This window comes from Bacillus rossius, chromosome 2, assembly GCF_032445375.1.
Source record: "Bacillus rossius redtenbacheri isolate Brsri chromosome 2, Brsri_v3, whole genome shotgun sequence".
In the NCBI taxonomy this organism is placed as follows: domain Eukaryota; kingdom Metazoa; phylum Arthropoda; class Insecta; order Phasmatodea; family Bacillidae; genus Bacillus; species Bacillus rossius.
In genome coordinates, this window is record NC_086331.1 from 16373185 (window position 1) to 16391893 (window position 18709).

The 18709-nt window shown below is 32.2% G+C and overlaps 1 protein-coding gene across 1 annotated transcript in view; it reads right to left on the reverse strand.

The window, feature by feature from the left end:
* LOC134529139 (N-fatty-acyl-amino acid synthase/hydrolase PM20D1.1-like) overlaps window positions 1-17886 on the reverse strand; it is a 110017-nt gene extending 92131 nt beyond the window's left edge. The window contains exon 1 of the mRNA XM_063362911.1: window positions 17386-17886. The gene's annotated coding sequence lies outside the window, so the exon portion shown is untranslated. The remainder of the gene's footprint in view (window positions 1-17385) is intronic.
* Between the last annotated feature and the right edge of the window lie 823 nt (window positions 17887-18709).

Below are 18709 nucleotides of genomic sequence, written 5' to 3' on the forward strand. Positions count from 1 at the left end.
CAGAAATTTCCATTACCAAAATACAAAATTTGTCGTAGCTAGTGAAACGTCCATTCACTTCTGCTTTTATCCAGTAATTAACAAACCTTTCCGGAGGAAACATTGGTGTCCCCAGCACACCCTTCCCAGGCTTAATAAGTACCTAATTGTGTACCACTGGGTCCGTGACAAAGTTTTAAGTTTAACCAAAAACAGTAGCTTACACAATGGGTTGCTTTGTTAAAATAAACTTATTTCTTGTACTATTGAGCCCTCCATATAGAAGTTAAGTCACATATTTCTACTAAAAGCTTTCTTCTTATATAAAATTTATTCCAAATAATTCCTAACAGATTTATAATTTTCATAAAAAAAATACCTCTAAAATATTTACTTTAATTTGAAGCTTGCCTAATCCTGATTTTTTTATTCTATCTGCACAGAAATGTTGCTTTTTATTTTCTTTCGTTCAAAATGTAGTATAATTTGATTACTACACGCTACTTAAATTTAAAATTGGCTCACAGATACTGCATTTAATTTGGTACAATTTTTTCTGACATTAAACCAAATGTTTGGAAACCCTGGCGTAAATTTAATGGGTAGCAGATGATGCCAAAATGTTGTTTTCCTTAAGGAACAAATGTCCCAATACGGAACCCTACAAATTTACAGGTGCAAACAGAAGCGTACAAATTTTATTTTCAAGCGCATCTAGTGGCAGAGTCTCCCATATGGTGCTGTTTGTTATTAACACGCATGTTTCATGCTACGGCATGAGTGATAGCTGATGCCTGTTCTCCCACGATATCCACAACATCTCCCACAAAATATGGCATTCTAACAGTTTACCTGGTGCCAGCATAAACTCTTTGTAGTATGAAACTCACATTTCCATGCAATCAGTAATTCAGCTGAATGAAGGTTTCCTATTCAGTACACGTCTGTTGTAAAAGTGCCTCTGGCAAATTCACACTGCCTTTGCTACGATTCCCCCCACCTTCCCGTGCACCATATGCACATCAGCCATCTCTATGTATGTAAAGTCTGCCATTCCATTGCTGTTCGTAAATCTGTGATCAAAGTAGAGTACTTACTAGACTGCCAACATTCTACTATTCGCTAATCGCTAGATGCCATTCATGTAAACGTACCACAACCAACCATCCAATGTGCTGTACAACAAACTGCTGGTTGATCGAGTGTTTAACCGACTAAACGTCTGCACCCCGCTCATTGCCTGCTTCCCGTGCGGTGCAATCATGCATCTTCTAAAGCCTAAATGTGTGAAAAATTCAAATTTCCACACTACTGTGCGCACATGTATTTTTGCAGGGTTGAGTTTCTAGACAAACTCCTTGTTTTGGTACTCTCTTGACACTCATTAATGTCTAGGAGTTTCCAAACAGCCTGAACCTTTTCCTGAATCTGCCCCCATATCGGTCACCTCAAACTGCACAAATGTCACAGACCTGGCTCATGCATAAAGAGCTTGAATATGTGAACATGTTCAGGCTGCAAGCAGCAGTGCAACAGACTCCCTCCTCTTTGCCAAACTTGAATCACATGGCTAGATCTTGGATGCATGCACTGTTTCACACGAGTGCAACTCAACAGTTTATACTAGTGCGCTCTTCTTACCTCAAGTCTTTTATCCTTCTGACCACGCCGTGGTGAAGAAGCAGCCACTCTGCAGTTTGGTTAGCGGTGTCTACATTTCATGGCCAGTTCCGTTTAATCCCTTCAAAGTGTTAAATTTTTTCTACCAGGATATACATTTGCATTAAATATAAAGAAACTTAGATTGACTTAACTAGAAAATATGTTTTATAACTTTGACATGTGAGAGGCTTTTACACTTATTCTGCTATTTTGAAACTAAATTTAATTTAAAATAAAGTAGCTCACAAATACATGAGCAGTTTTGAAACTTTTTCAAAAGAAAAGTTAGCTTGCAACATACATTTATTGATTTTACTTTCCCAGCTGTTTTTAACTTGCAGTGTTCAAAACAATCAAGTTGTCTGTTTTTTATACACATGCAAGATCTGCTATTGTTAACTCTTGTGTTGTGGTTTGGGTGTCATTCTATTTTGCTTCCCTTGAAAGCAGGACTAAAGCATCCTTAAAATTAAAATATTTTGTCTCTTTGCCGTGGCCAGCAAATTCCACAATTATGTATTATGGATCTTTTCCTCTTACATTCCAGTTAAAATTTTACGAAGTTGCCAAGCATTTACCTACCACTAACACTGCCACGTTTTCCCGTCCCTGTTGCTTTATTCACGGCGCCTTTCTACGTTAGCAACCATACTCTGCAATTCCCTCCTGAACACAGCGTTAAAACCTTCAGATTCAACAACTTAAAAACATCCTCCAGGGTAAATGGAAGTTTAAAAATTCTGACCACTAGGTATCAGTAAAACTATAACCTTGTGGTTTAAACACCTTATTTAACTCTACTATAAATTTGCTGAAAACACTACACATTAAGGGCAGTATTGGGGTAAGGTAGCGAAGCGAATAAGCACTGCCTTGTCGGGACACAACCGTAACCTAACTCGCGGGCCGCATTTCAAAACATGTCCAAACCGAATCCCAGTAGGGGAACAGAAAAGCAACTGTTTTAATAAACGGTGACATGCGCAAAGCTAGAAACTGGTTCTAACACATTCTCGCGGATGTTTGGCAACCATTGATACTTGTTACGGCAAAAAACCTGGAGATAGCAGCACCGTCACACGAATTAAATGGTGTTATTCTAACTTTTCAAGTACATTTTATGTTGAGATTATTTCTTGTTTGACCATTAAAGTATACAAAATGTAATCAAGTGGTTTTTTTTTAAAAACCAATTTTTTTTTTAAAAATGTTTATTTAAATAGAATATCTTAATAAATTTTAATGAAAGGTCTAATTCCACTAAAAAAAAAAAGAATAGTTTGCTTATTAATGTTTCTTGTGATTTACAGGAACAAATAATGATATACTAATCAAGATCGTATCATTTAAATTATCTGAATATGTTGTAAATTATACCCAGCTAAATACTCCTATAAAATTAAATTAATTAGTAAATTGTAGTCGAAAGTTTAAAAAAAAGAGGAAATAAATACATTTATTATTTTCAAAAAATCCCTATTTTGTGGGAAATCCTCACTGTACTGTAAATCCCCTTTCTGTGGGGAACACCCATTCTACGGAGAATCCTCCTCCTGTGGTTAAGCCTCAGTCAGATGTGCAGATTTGCTGGACTTCAGTTCTTTGATGTTATAACTTTTCTGGTTCAACATGAGTGGCAGAAAGCAAGATGTTGTATGGCTTTCATTTCAACAAACTGAGAACCAAAATAACTAATGTAATAAAAAAACATGTTTTTTTCCCACCCATGGTTCAAACACCTATTATTTATTTGATGTATGTAATTTTAAAATTAATGTTACGAGAACCAAAGAGTTTGCGGGTGCTGTCAGCAAACCGCTCTAGTCTGTTTGGAGTGCTCCAGAAACAGGGCTCCGTGATTGCACTTGTGAGCAGATTTTTTGTGAATGATTTCCAGAGAGAGAGTGAAAATGGCAGTTTTTTGGCTGGTACATTTTGAAATAAATATACGTAAAAGAATTAATTTGGAGTAAATGTATTTAAATGGGGGAAAAAAAAAATGTTGATTTTGCTTTTGAAGTTACAGTAAACAAAGCAATATCAGAACACAAGGTACTAACAATTGATTCAGAAATAACCCTGTCCATGTCCAATAAACATAACTGGGCAAAAATTGGAAAGTAATAACTATTATTTATGTGTAACATCAAAAATATTATTATAAAGAATGCTTTAAATGCAAATTATACAGGATGAGACTAAATTCAACCTACAAACTTCAACTGCAGGTTCATCACAACATAATACATTGCAAATATCTGAACGACTTACGGTATAAAGTGCTCCTGAAGGAAATGTCTTTGAAGATGGGGCTTAAAAACAATTTAATTTTAACTAATAGAGATGGCACACTTTGCTCCTGTATTATGTTTAATAGAATAAACTTCTACAATCTCTGCGAATTTTGTGTCTGTAGCACAATTATTTCATTGAAATATTTGGGGGTATTAAAAGTCACAAAAATATGTGGAAGATAAAGACCCAACTTCAAAGACATACACCAGCCTTGGAAAGCACTTTAGACCATTAGTAGTATTAATGTTTCAACTCATTTTGTCGTGATGAGCCACAAGCCGAAGTTTGACAGTTAATTCTGCCTAACCCAGTATAGCATATTACAATTTTAAAAGATAATCTAATAATACTCTTTTCTATTTACATCTGAAAATATAAGATTTTCCGGTAAAGTGATTAATTTACCAGATTATCTCTCAAGCTCAATGATGTTACTAGCTTTAATTTACCACGTAGTGCAGTTTCAATTGTTTATGGTCATTCTTAATCCATCAATAAAAAATTATGCTTTTTTATATTAATCACAACTAACCACACTTTCTATGTTAAAAATTTGCTGCAATTTCTGGTTGTCGTCTGCTACGCACACAATAGTCGCATTCAAGACCAAACATTAGAGCGATGTGGGAGTTAAGACGGCCATGAACGCAAGCGCTCAGAGCGCTATGCTGGCCAGCTCGTTCATGCTCACAGTGTTCTGCAGACCGTGCATACTTAAAACGAAGATGCCGATTTAAATGTATCTACTAAAGTTTATATTACTAGCTTACTTAAATGTAATTTGGATCTGTAGCATTTATAATTGTTGATAATTAAAAGTTTAGCTATTTATTATAATGCTCATGCTATGTTACACAAATTTATAACAGGCCTACATTGTGTGGTGTGACACGCATTGATATATGTGATTTGCTTCGAGATGGAAATTCTTAAAGTGAGCACTTCTGGAAGAATTATTTAAAAACTATGCTCATTTTGAAAAGAAAAAAGAAAAAAAAATAACATAAAATTTATATTTACACTCTCATCCCCAACAATTTATTTTATTTTATTTTATTTTTATCTCTTACACACAGCAAGGGCATCAGAGACAGACACATACAACAAACACCTGGAGGCAAAATTGAGAATAAAACTAGTCAACATCTATTTTGCGAAACCATCCTAGTATTTGCCTGGGGTGATTTCAGTAAACTACTGTAATCAGGTTGGCTAGACGGGGACTCAAACCCAGGCCCTCTCAGATGCAAGTCCAATAATTTACCATTACACCATCTCCCTCAGTTTATTCCTGACATGTTTGTTATCAGAAAAGAATTTCTGATCTCGTACTTGTTTAGTTTATATGAAATTGTTGATTTCTCCTAAAAAGGTCAATCTTGCATCAGATTAGAAGGAAATATAGTTTACTAGTAGCATTGTATGTACAAATCAATTTTTTTTTTTTTACGAATATCATGAAGTTTGCTTTATATAAAGTTTCATCTGCAAAGTAAACCTTTAATTTTTAAACTCTATGAAATGGATGACGAATGCCCCTTAGTGACTGTGTTTCTTTAGAATTTACTTAACTTGAATTTATTACTAAGGGTTCTTTTTTACTAGTAATAATTTTCAGTACTTATTGTCTTGTTATTATGTTACATATTTAATAGGGTAAAATGAAGTAAATATGTGGTGGGGTAATTTGGTTATAAAATATTTAAAAAAATTGTTTTAAACTATTATACTACTTCAATTAATTGAAATAATTACCAAATGCTGCTTTTACATTCAGCAACAGTAAAAAAGTTTTGAGCTACAATATCTACTACAGAATCAACAAAAAAGTTTGTATCAGAATTTTTTGATTCTAAATATAAATTTTCAATAATTTTTTCCCCCATAAAGTATGTTTTTGATTTACATTTTTAGTTGTATAAGCAACAATTAAAGCATAGCTTTTGAACATGAAACAAATATTTTAGAGCTACAGGTACTCCATGGGGTAAATTAAAGGTAATTTATATTTTAATTTTTTTGTTAAAAAGTTTTTTTTTTAATTTTAAAACAATGTTAATGATATATAAGTGGGTTCCCCAACTGTAAAATTTTTTAAAGAGAGTAAAAATTTTACGGTATCAGCATGTTTCAAAAAAACTTTACCCTCTGCCAATTTACCCTATCTTAATAGAACGTAAATTTCTTTAAATGAAAATATTTAATCATACCGAGTTAGCAGAATAGTTTTTAAATGACAAAGATGCTAGTTTTATACATTCTAATAAGGTAACCCACGTAAAGAGCTTCAATATCTCTGCAAACTGTGCAATTATTGCAAGGGAAATCTACCTAGAAGTGAATATTTGTGTGGCAATATTTGTGTATTCAAAAAATATTTCTTCACTTGTGTTCGACATACAGTACTATTAGTATTAGACAGAAACCATTATTGACTGAGTGTGTGTTTTCAATGAAAATATGTAATTGAAAGTGATTATTAAAGTTTATATAAATATTACAAACATTATGTTTATCATAGAGTGAAAGTACAAAATTAAACTAGGAATTGTACAGGATTGCACAAAGTAATAATTTTACAGTGCCTTCCGGAGTCATATTCTTTAATGTGAAAGTTCTTTGAAAAGGTTTTTTGATGACATGCATATTATTTATATATAAGTGTGTGTGTGTCTATATATATATATACATACACACACACATATACATACACACACACGTACACACACACACACACACATATGTATATATATATAGTTTTTCATTAGGCTCAACACATTAGATGTTAGATGGTTTGGGAGCAGCTAGCTTAAAAAACTAAACATAATCTTACAATCAAAACCATTACACACATTAATCTATTACCAATCAGACGCTTTCACACTGAAATAGTGTTGGTTATTACTTATCTTTGAGTAACTAAGCCTACCATCTTTATCATGAAGGTCTTTATTGTTTGTGTAGTAGTGTTGGTAATTGCTTAACGTATAGTCATTTGCAGAAGTATGGTTGATTATGTACTTTGACAGCAATTTTTTGGTCTTGGAGCTTTATTAAGTTGAAAATTTAAATTTATTTTAGCTTTATGTTAGAAGGAGACTGACCCATTTAGGTTAGGTAAATATTTATTTCAAGTGACAGTTACAGGTGACGTAAGTTAAGGAATGAATTCATTAGAAGTTAGGATTAGGTCAAATTAGTTTTGATGAGAATATTGTTTAGCAGTGACTAGCTTCTTAAGTTAAATTGATTACATTACTTCAATTAAATTAAAAAATTCTGTGACTCTTCCATATTACGATAGGATGTTTAGTTCAGCCAAGATATTCTAAAAATATTAGTGTATAGTTTTTGCATTTGAAATTCTAGGCTTGTGAAAATAATTTTACGGAGGAAAAATTTAAAACATTTTCATTTTGGTGTTATTCAATTTGTTTTAGTCCCTAAAATATGTTTTAAAATCAAGCCTATATCTCAACAATCAGAAAGTAAAACTGTAAAAAACAAGGTTGAGGACATTCTTTTTAATTTTTGTTTCTCTTCAGGCTTGAACGCTCACAAAAAGTGCTTGATTTCCATAAACTTCCTCACCTATTATCTTTATAAAGAATGAAGAAGAAATTCATGATGGCTCTTATAGAGGACAAACAAGTAAAATTGGTAGAAACCAAAAACACCCATTTCATGAATTTATTTCAATAAGATGAAAGGTTTTAAGTTTCCATCCAATTTTTTTTTCCAAGATGAGTAACTAAGAATTCAACAGAAATGCAAGAAATATCACAGAGTAGATTTTTTTAAGAACATGCTATTATGTAAATTACTTGAAAAAAGCAAGCACCTTTTTTGAATCCCAACTGAAGAAATTGTTGAAAGTAGCAGCTTATAGGAAATAGTGAGGTAATTAAACTAAATAAATTTATCAGCTTCCTTAATTAATTCTTTTTATTTGCAGAAGCTGCATTAAATATTACAAGTGGTGATTTACCTGTATGCAAATCTTTATAAGGTTGGTTTGCTTATTTTTTTACATGTTTCCGTAGTGAAGACCACAATGGATTAAACCAAATTTGTATTCACATTCTAGCATGAAAAAGTCAATGAACAGGGTATCAAATGACTAGAAAAAATTGATAATACTGAAATATAATAAAATAACTAATTGTTGTCTTTTTGTGTTTATTAGACGTTTTGTTTTAATGTGTTTATTAGGCATTTTGATGTGTGCAATTTTAAGTATTTTTTAATATTTATGCATTTTGTCATTTAATTTAATTTGTTGTTTAATTAGTTGCTTATTGAGGCTTGTGAGAGTAGTTGTGCTAGGCAATAGTGTGTATTATAATGAAATTAAAAAGCAGTTATTTACTGTATTAATATGTGTTACATAGCATATTTACTTAAATATTCCATCAAACTCATGGTGGCAGCTCATCTTTTATATGACAAATTTCAATGCCTACTTAAGCCATGCTGAGCCATTCCATTTCAAATCAGGCAGGAGCGTGTCAGGTCACCATCTCGGATTTGCTTTAAAAAATTACAGCAGTTACAACCAGTGCAGACAAGAAGTATGCCAAAAGGATTTTGTCCCAAAAAAATTTTTCCCCATGTTATAGCCTTTTGAAGTTGGTTCGAAATCAAAAAAGGTGGAAAAAGGGGTGTTTTTTAAATGAGCGGCATTTCAAAACTATTATACTGATTTTGTTGATTTTTTTTTATTTTGTACCTATTATAGTGAACTACAGAGTGGAATAGTTCCAATGAGCCCAACGACAATATCTTTAAGGGGGGGAAACTAAAGAATTTGGCAAAAAATTTGAATTTTTTTGAATTTTCAAAAAAAAATTTTTATGTGGAATAATCAATTTTCATAAAAAGTAATTCTGGTAATATGTGGACCTATTACAGTAGTTTTACAGGAAAAATTGTTTTTAATTCTATGATGCATGGAATTATTAAAATTTAACTTTAAAATTTTCAAAATTTGACAAAAGTGCCATTTTTGATTGAAAATTACTCAAAAATCCCATATTTTAAAAATCTGAAAATTTGTAACTTTGTAGTCCTCACCTTTAGTAATAGCATGCACTTTGTTGGATAGTGTGTTTTTGCCTGTAAACATTTCTAGAATTTTTTGAAAATGTAATTTTCTTACATTTTCTAAGGTCTGCACACTCAATTAACAAATGTTTTGTTAGTTTCCAAAAAGTGAGATGTAATTTGTAAATTGGGGAAACCTTGGGAATTACAAAAGGAGAGTCTGTGTATACATTATCACATTAACATAATATGCACAATACATATACACACATATAATACATATGCATACTCTTTAACTTGCATGAAAACCAAAATTTCAAAGTAAAATTGAAACCAACAATATGTACCTATAATTAATTATATGTAGACTGCTTACCCTTCCTCAACTATATGTAACATATATTGACAAACTTCCTAAAATATTATTTGGCTGATTAAAGACAGTAGATCTGCTGGATCTTCATCAACTCAGCTTTGTCGAAAGTGTGGAGTCTTGCTGATTGTCCAAGTGGAGTAGGATTGCTTACTGCTAACAAAACATTTTGTAGTGGCACCGGACATTCATCCTTCTTCTTTCCAGATTCCTGTGGCCACTGAAACCCTTTAGCTGGACCATGGGGATGCATAAAAGACACTATCATGTCGTTCAACTCTTTAGATATACCAGTGATCTGTCCCATCCACCAATTCTGATCGTATACACAAGCAACGAACTGGCCTACTTGGAAATCATTTATTGAATAATGTGTTTTAATCTGGTTGGATTGTACAACTATTTCTATTTTATCTTTAATTGTGCGTCCCATGTATGTCTCATTTTTAATCAGCCAGTAATGTTTAGATTGTATTCCAACAACTGGTTTTACAGTAGCCCATTCTTTTTCCTTAGATGACCTATACGTTTGAATTGTTTTACTTTCAAGAGCCAATAGAGTTATCTTTGGTACAAGGTTACCTACTTCAGCAACAAATGAAGCAGAATCTCTAATGGCATTAACACACTCTGCCCGAAGATTGAACTTAGTTGCAAAGTGTTTACACAAACCACCTATTGCATCACATGCACTTTTGCCATGCCCTGTAGCAGAAAAAAATCCATTTTTTTTTCAACAGTTTGAGTATTTTTACATAGTTCATACAGCTGAAACCTATTTTTGAAATGTCCAGCTGCCCCATCTGTAATGTACACTATTGAACTCAAAAGTTCTAACTGACAAAATTTTGAAATTTCCAGTTTTATAACCTCTAAAGCACAGAGAACGTGAGCAGAGTCGTGAGCTATATCATCAGATACTATAACAAAACTTCTTATTTCCGCACCAAAGTATGCAACACAGGTAAACAGTGAAAGCTGATCAGTTTGCCAGTGGTAAGTTTGGATTTCATCAGGCAATACAACTAACCAGTTCTCAGCAAAATCAAAATGTAAAACAAGAGCATTATTTTGTTGGACAGAACTTCTTGCTTCAGCTATTCCTTCCCTTTGTATTTTCCTAATGTAACTGTGAGGAATAGCTTTTTTAACCCAATGCCTTACATGTTCCAGAAAATTATTTACAGATACAGTTTTTTTTATGAGGTCACCATGTTCCCAAATCGCAAATGTAACTTCTTCCCCTTCATCCAAGCCAAAGTTTTCAACAGTTAATGTTTCTGTGCCAGGACAGTCACCACACTCCTCGAGCCAGCAATCTTCATTCCTTGTTTCGTCACACAAACACTTCAGTAGAAGATAGTCTTCATCAATTTGGTTATTTGTTACATTTTGAAGAGCTACACAGATAAGTTGCATGTTACTGCAGTAAATACAAGAACACACAGTCTGTTCTGGCTGAATTTTCACCCATCTTGGTCGTAAGGCATAAAACTTTGAAAGACTAATTTCTATAAGAGGATTATCTTTTTTGAATGCTTTGTATGCCTCTTTGATGGACCTTGTCATGAATCTTTTAACATTTTTTACTTTCTCGCCATTACCATCCTTAATGCAAATAACATCTTTTTTGTTTGGACTTTCCCTTGAACAGTCTTTACTATCTTCTAGGTAATATGATAATGCTAGATCTTGTACCTGTGTAGGTAAAGGATGTCCACTATAGGGGTCAGGTTGAGCATAAATTCCCTTATTTTTTATAACTGTGCGACATTTATCAATGAGGTACTTTGACACTGAAGGTAATTTTTCCTTCAATACAGTTTTACTAAATGTTTGTGGTACCAATGTTAGTAGCTGTACTTTTCCATTGTAGTTACAAGTATGAAGAGCTGAGTCAATATTCGAAAACCACAGACTACAATTGACACACACAGGCATTTCATCATCAGACTCACTTGAAAGATGCACGTGATATATGTCTTGTAATTTGTTCACAGCAGAAGTTTTTAACTCATCAACTAATTTTATCTTCTTTTTCCTCGCATAACCTTCTCTCCTATCCAATCTCACCTCTGAAGGGGATTTCAATGGTGATACTTCTACATTTAATGTTTTAATGAGACTGCTATTTAAAACACTTACTAGTTCATCCTCCGGAATAAAATTCTCTGATGTGGATGTTTCTTCTGCATCTTCAGCAAGTTCCAGAAATTTCTTTTTATAAAAAGTAACACAGTTGCTACACAAAATATCATTTTTATTTACTGAAACAGATACACCCACAAACTTTTGAATATCATCTGCTAAATCATTCACCTTACACATCCTCACACATTTACTTTTATACACACTTTTTTTGTGCCTTTTAATGTAGTCCACACATTTAATTCTCTCCGTACTATGAAAGTCAGACATGATTTAGTTCACTAGCTGAACATCACCCATGAACACACACAACACAACTGTAACAGCAAAAGTTTGGGAATTCCCTTGTAGTCTTGTAGTTGATTCCCCCTATGGTCACCAGGGATTTCCCTCAAGCTACCAGGGATTCCCCTTACAGCAAGCGCCTGGGAATATTCAGATAGGGACTCCCCCTTCATATTTCCCAAGGTTTCCCCTCATACAAAACCAGTTACAAATTATCACATACTATTTAGATACCAACAAAACATTTATTAATTGAGCATGCACAACATACAAAAGGTAATGACATTACATTTTCAAAAAATTCTAGAAATGTTTACAGGCAAAAACACACTATCCAACAAAGTGCATGATATTAATAAAGGTGAGGACTACAAAGTTACAAATTTTCAGATTTTTAAAATATGGGGTTTTTCAGTAATTTTCAATCAAAAATGGCACTTTTGTCAAATTTTGAAAATTTTAAAGTTAAATTTTAATAATTCCATGCATCATAGAATTAAAAACAATTTTTCCTGTAAAACTACTGTAATAGGTCCACATATTACCAGAATTACTTTTTATGAAAATTGATTATTCCACATAAAAATTTTTTTTTGAAAATCCAAAAAAATCTAAATTTTTTGCCAAATTTTTTAGTTTCCCCCCCTTAAAGATATTGTCGTTGGGCTCATTGGAACTATTCCACTCTGTAGTTCACTATAATAGGTACAAAATAAAAAAAAAATCAACAAAATCAGTAAAATAGTTTTGAAATGCCGCTCATTTAAAAAACACCCCTTTTTCCACCTTTTTTGATTTTGAACCAACTTCAAAAGGCTATAACATGGGGAAAAAATTTTTTGGGACAAAATCCTTTTGGCATACTTCTTGTCTGCACTGGTTGTAACTGCTGTAATTTTTTAAAGCAAATCTGAGATGGTGACCTGACACATTATCTTGCTAACTGCCTGAATTGAGGTGGAATGGCTCTGCTAAGCACTCGTAGTGACTCCAAAAAAAATGTGAGTTTTATTGTGTATTTGTGTCTTTCAAGTTATTTTACATTGCCTTGTCAGTTTGGTAAGTTTTTCGCTAAGTGTAGTTTTTGTAGTGTTGTCTTTCAACGAGGCTAGTGTTTTCACTTTTATGTGATCAAAACTTAAGTGAAAGGTTGGTTAGGTAAGAATCATTTACCATACTGTAAAAGCTCTTAAAAGGTATAAATTCTCACAAAAATGGGGTTTCTATTGTTTTGAAAAGCCGTAAAGTAAAAAAAATAAAATGTGGTTTAGCAAACCAAAAACAAGGTAAATATTAATTGTCAATCATGCAAGTCACTCTTATTTAATTATAATAAATTTATAATAATTTTTGCTTAATATTTTCTTTTTTTTAACTCTTTACCTTGCCATTTTCCTAAATAATATTGCCTACCCACCACTGAGTTTTTCAAAATCCAGTGGGAATTGAAATCTGCCGTTTTGCAGAAAAATTGAGCAAAATTAGTTGTGCTAAAGACAGCATTTTAATATTGTTTTCCTCCCCAAGAAGCTGCTAGTTCCAACATTTACCCTCAATTGATCACATGAACTATCATTGGTCACAATACATAATTAAAAAAACCAATTTTGGGGAAAACATTTACAATCATCACATATTCTTCAAGATGTAACCAAAACCGTAGAACCAGTCCCCAGCCACGAAATTGGAGTCAAACAAATTAGCAGCTCCCACTTTGGCTTGGTTGATAGTTCCTCAAGCTTGAAAATGGGTGTTATTTTTTGCAAATGGTAAGTTATGGTATACTCTGTTAGTTTTTGATTTCAGCACGGAAAATGTTAACAAACTAGGCATTACAAATAAAAGTAATTTGACTTTGAATCACCATATTAAATTTGTGTGCACTGAACTTGCAAGAGAGAGTATTTTTTCAGATAACTCAGTGTGTTGAACCAAATCCATTCATATATACTGCCTACAACTTAATCCTTTCTTTTACTCCACTCCATCTTAAGCTATGGCTTTTATTTCATAGGGGAGTGACAGTGGTGTACATGATGTAATGTCATCACAAAATAAAACTAAGAATCATAACTAAGTTCTATCTTGGAGAACACACTAAAAAACTAATTTTATAAACACAAGAGTTTTGACTGTTGAAATTTGTATTTCATTTTTCGTTTAATTTATATTAGAAGAATTTAAAGTCAATAAACTTAGATGGGAATATTTTTACATAATACTAGAAATAAGTTTCTTTTAATATACCATTCAGAACATTAAATAAAAGGGACAAAAAAATATAGATATATAAAATTGGTTTGAAATATTTGATTAGTTTAAATTTAAAAAAAAAAATTATTTGGTGTTTATTGATTGAAAAATAATAAAATGTCCAAGTGGTTAAAATGGTACCTATTTCATAAATTTTATGAAATGTTTGAAATCAGCCTATTAAATAAATAAATAAATATAATTATTGGCATATAAAAATACTAGGGTTATTGAAATGCAATAAATATTGATCCTAATGAAATGTATAGCCCTAGTAGACTCATTTTATAAATTAACTTTGAATGGTAATAAAAATTTTTTTGTTCATAAACTAGTTCATTTATGGTTTCACAGTTGCAGTTTTGACAGTAAAAGGGAGGACTACTTGCAACTGAGGACAAGCAAAACTTCAGGTTGATTTATAATTGAAATAGAGGAGTTGAAGTTACAGGCCCGTCTGCATTTGCAATGTTCCAAAATGTGTCCAATGCAAATTGATCACGATTGGTCTACGTGACCTTCTGACGTAATGGGTGGCTTGGGCGATGGTCCAAATCGCCTTGGTCCAAAAACATTGGTCAACTTGAACATTTTGTCCCAATCTGTGCCCTTTGGTAACAAACACTCTTGATATTTGCTGTTTTAAGATGGTGAGGTAATAAGCCAAGAAGTCAGAGACAAAATACTGATCAGTACTGTCCATTTGTAACCAGTGCTTTTAAGTTGTTTTAAAAAATATTTTTTTAGTATATATTTTTAGTATAAAAATATATACTAAAAAAATATTTTTTAATAGAATATCTTAATAAAAGGTCTAATTCCACTCTAATAAAATACTTTGCTCAATGTTTCTTGTGATACATGAACAAATAATTGTATACTAATCAAGATCATTTCATTTAAATTAGGTATCTGAATAAGTTGTAAATTATACCTAGCCTAATACTGCTCTAAAATTAAATTAATTAGTAAATTGTAAACAAAAGATTAAAAAAGAGGAAATCAATAAATTTATTATTTAAAAAAAAAAAAATCCTCTTTTGTGGGAAACCCCCGACTGTACTCTAAATCCTCTTTCTGTGGGAAACACTCAATCTATGAAGAATCCTATTCTTGTGGAGAAATAGCGATAAATATCTTAGGCCCTGGATTTTCTGCAAAGTAAAAATAAAATTAAGAAAATACCATTTTCCAACACTAGAGACATTCCTGTATTTACCCTGAAAACAGGGTTAATTAATTCCTACTAGTTTCTAATATTACAGTTTTTAGCTCACATTTCAATATCTGTGCATTGTTGCTGCCATTGCCATTAATTGTTTACTTATGTCGGTTTGCATTTGTTCTGAAGAACTTAAAACAATGTGAATGGTCGTTTAGGTAAGGCTATTTACATTAAAAATACTTTCAAACATTGTGGACGGTTGGTTGGTTTAGTATGGATACATTAAAAATACTATAAAATATTTCTTATGGTTGCTTAGGAATTATGAATTTAAGATGTTGTACCCTGACCTAACCAACTGTTCACATGAAATTACAGAATTTTTAATGTAGCTATAGGTACTAACCAAAACAACAGTCCACAATATTTTTAAGTATTTTTTACATCACTAATGTTCATTACTACCCAATTCAAAAATTATTTTAAATTAAATGTAAAAAAAAAAAACCTTTCTTAATTCAGTGATATTTGGACAAACAACCAACAAACAGAAAATGTAAACATTAATATTTCCCTACAACTGCAGTATGCCATAATATTAATTAATTTTATTATAAAACAATACCGTTGACTTAAGTTATCCAAAATAAATACACAAACCGACATGGTAAACAATTAATGGTGGGCAGCTGCAAAGCACAGATATTGAAATGCAAGCTAAAAACTGAGATTTCTCAGAAACTAGTAGGAATTTATTAACACTGTTTTCAGGGTAAATACAGGAATGTCTCTAGTGTTGGAAAATAGTATTTTCGTAATTTTATTTTTACTTTGCAAAAAAACCACAATGTAAGATATTTATGAAAATACTCTTTCTAAGGTTAAGTCCCAGTCAGATGGGCAGATTTCCTGGACTACAGTTCTTTGATGTTATAACTTTTCTGGTTCAACATGAGTGGGAGAAAGAGGGATTAAGTATGGCTTTCATTTGAACATGCTGAGAACCAAAATAACTAATGTAATAAAGAAACCTGATTTAAACAAAAAAAATTGGTCTAAATAAAAAAAAAAGAACAGGTTGTTAGGTTTTTAAAAACATGTTTTTTTCAACCCTGCAATAAACAAAAACAATTGAAGAACATTCATTTTGGAACTCTATAATTACTACGCTCTGGTGAATACTTTAGAAAACAAAAGATTCTGACACTGGACATCACAAATGTAGACGGGTGGTTTTCCGTGACACTATGACGTCATTCACATTAGAATAAGAACACAGACCACCCACTGGTTCAAACTGCTGTAGACAGGCCTTATAAGTCAAACATTTGGCATACAAACTCCACAACCCTAATTGTGACCATAAGCCCAACTTTAAGCTGGGCTCCAGGCCCCTTTCTGGTAATTGTATACAGTAGCGGCTTCCGAGAAACAAGGCGAATAACAACTTAAGTAAAAGATTGGTTAGGTCAGAGTCATTTATGTACTTAAAATCTTTGTTAAAGTGTTTAAATATAAAGAAATAATTTTAATTGTCACCTAAATTTCTTTCAATTTACTTATTATTAGCCTGATATTCCCAGAAGCAGCAGCTAACCTAGAAAATTTTTGTTTCATTCTTCTTAAATTCCTCCTATTGTTTAATAAGAAATTTCTATGCATAAGTTTTTACAATTTATAAATAAATGGTTTGTAATTAAATTAACAGGTATAAATCATGCATTTAATGAACTATGATCATGTATGATCACATTGTGTATAGCTGATATCAATTTGCAGTTCATGAAGAAATATTTCCTTTAAAATTCATCCCTACCAGCACACTAAATGGGACAAATAAATACATGTCTGGGGCCCAAACTAATGGAATTCAAGATACACACTTATGTAGATTTATCACCTACTGATTTATACCGATATGCTGTAAGCACGATTTTATATTAATATTACAAAGAGCCAAAGCGCCCCGAGGACTTATTACGATAATAAATAAAATATTTCTAATTTCAAAACAATAGTGCACGAAACACAATATAGTCTGCTATTAAAAATATTTATAACTCCAAAAAACATACATATGCATCTAAGGAATTACAGATTGCCGGTATTAGGTTAAGGAATTACAATATAAACAGTTTCTGGATTAGAGGTTATTTAAACTGAAATAAATTTAGTAACTTACCGATTTTGCTAATATTAACTGCGCCACGATATTTTTAGTCAAATTTTGAATTTTTCGGCAGAACAATTTTGGTATGTTAACAAATTTCTGGTTACATACTTATATTAAAAAGCACTATTTTACCAAATACATAAAAATAAATATTAATATCAGTAGTAACAGCTGGAAGATTGACAACAGTAAACGGACCCGAATGGTCTAGCCATACTGTCAGCAGTTAAGCTTCAATAGTATTGCTATTTCAGTTCAAGTTATTGATTTTACATCCCCGGGAATTTCAAAAGTACGGGAGGGAAAACGTGTTGACAGTGTACGGATAAATATAAACCGTACAAAAGGATTTTAATTAAATACATAACGAGAACCATCATGTAAATTATCAAACATCTTAAATAAATTGCTTTCACACAGATATCAAAATTATTTTTGAGTTCATTTTCGTGCACTATGCTTCGCATTTGGCCTTCGGTTTAGGAAATAAAAACCGTTTTCCACAGCCATTCGTTCTTTGTTTATTTTATTTTCAGAAGACTGAGCATGGTTTAGTAGAGATTCAGCACATGTTTATCTTTGCTAATATTTTAATATCTTGGAAGTGTCATTTGATATTATTCATATTTCGTTTATAACTAATCCGTGAGCTGCGTGCACATTAAAATCTTAAGTAGTAGTTTAGATTAATATCCTGGTTTTTGAATGCTTAAACCAGAAAAACATTTTTTGGATAATTATAAAGCATTTTTATGGGCTTTTATTATTGCTATTCCTATCGTTTAAAAAATTAAAATATTTTACTGTATAATTTCAGTATGTTCAAAATAATAAATATAACTTTATCTAACACTTTTTACAGTTTATTCTTTAGGACGTTACTTATAAACTCAAACCATAATAGCATACCGTCGCTAGCGGCAGTTTCGGCTTGAGCATTGTCTGATAGTCGGGCATATCGAGCAGCCACTTTTCCCGTGCCATGCTCTCTTGTTTGTTATGAATCTGGGTTTCGTGTCCAGAAACACAACATTAATCTTAAGACTGCATAAATTTGGGCCAGTGGGGTGGTTGTAAAGCTTAAAAGGCGGGTGTTATTGTTCGGACAGTTCTAAGTGTGACATGCCCACTGAAACATTGCACGGACAAACTATTCATGAGCTTAATTCGAACTATGATTATTACTTACAAATTATAGTGGTAAAATAATAAATAAAGTGTGGTAGTACCAACTCACATGCTAAAACAGGGGTCGGGTGCCAACAAGTGATGTGAGTTTGACGCCAACCGCCGGTGCTCCCTCTGGTTCGCACAGGCAGTTACGTCCCAACAA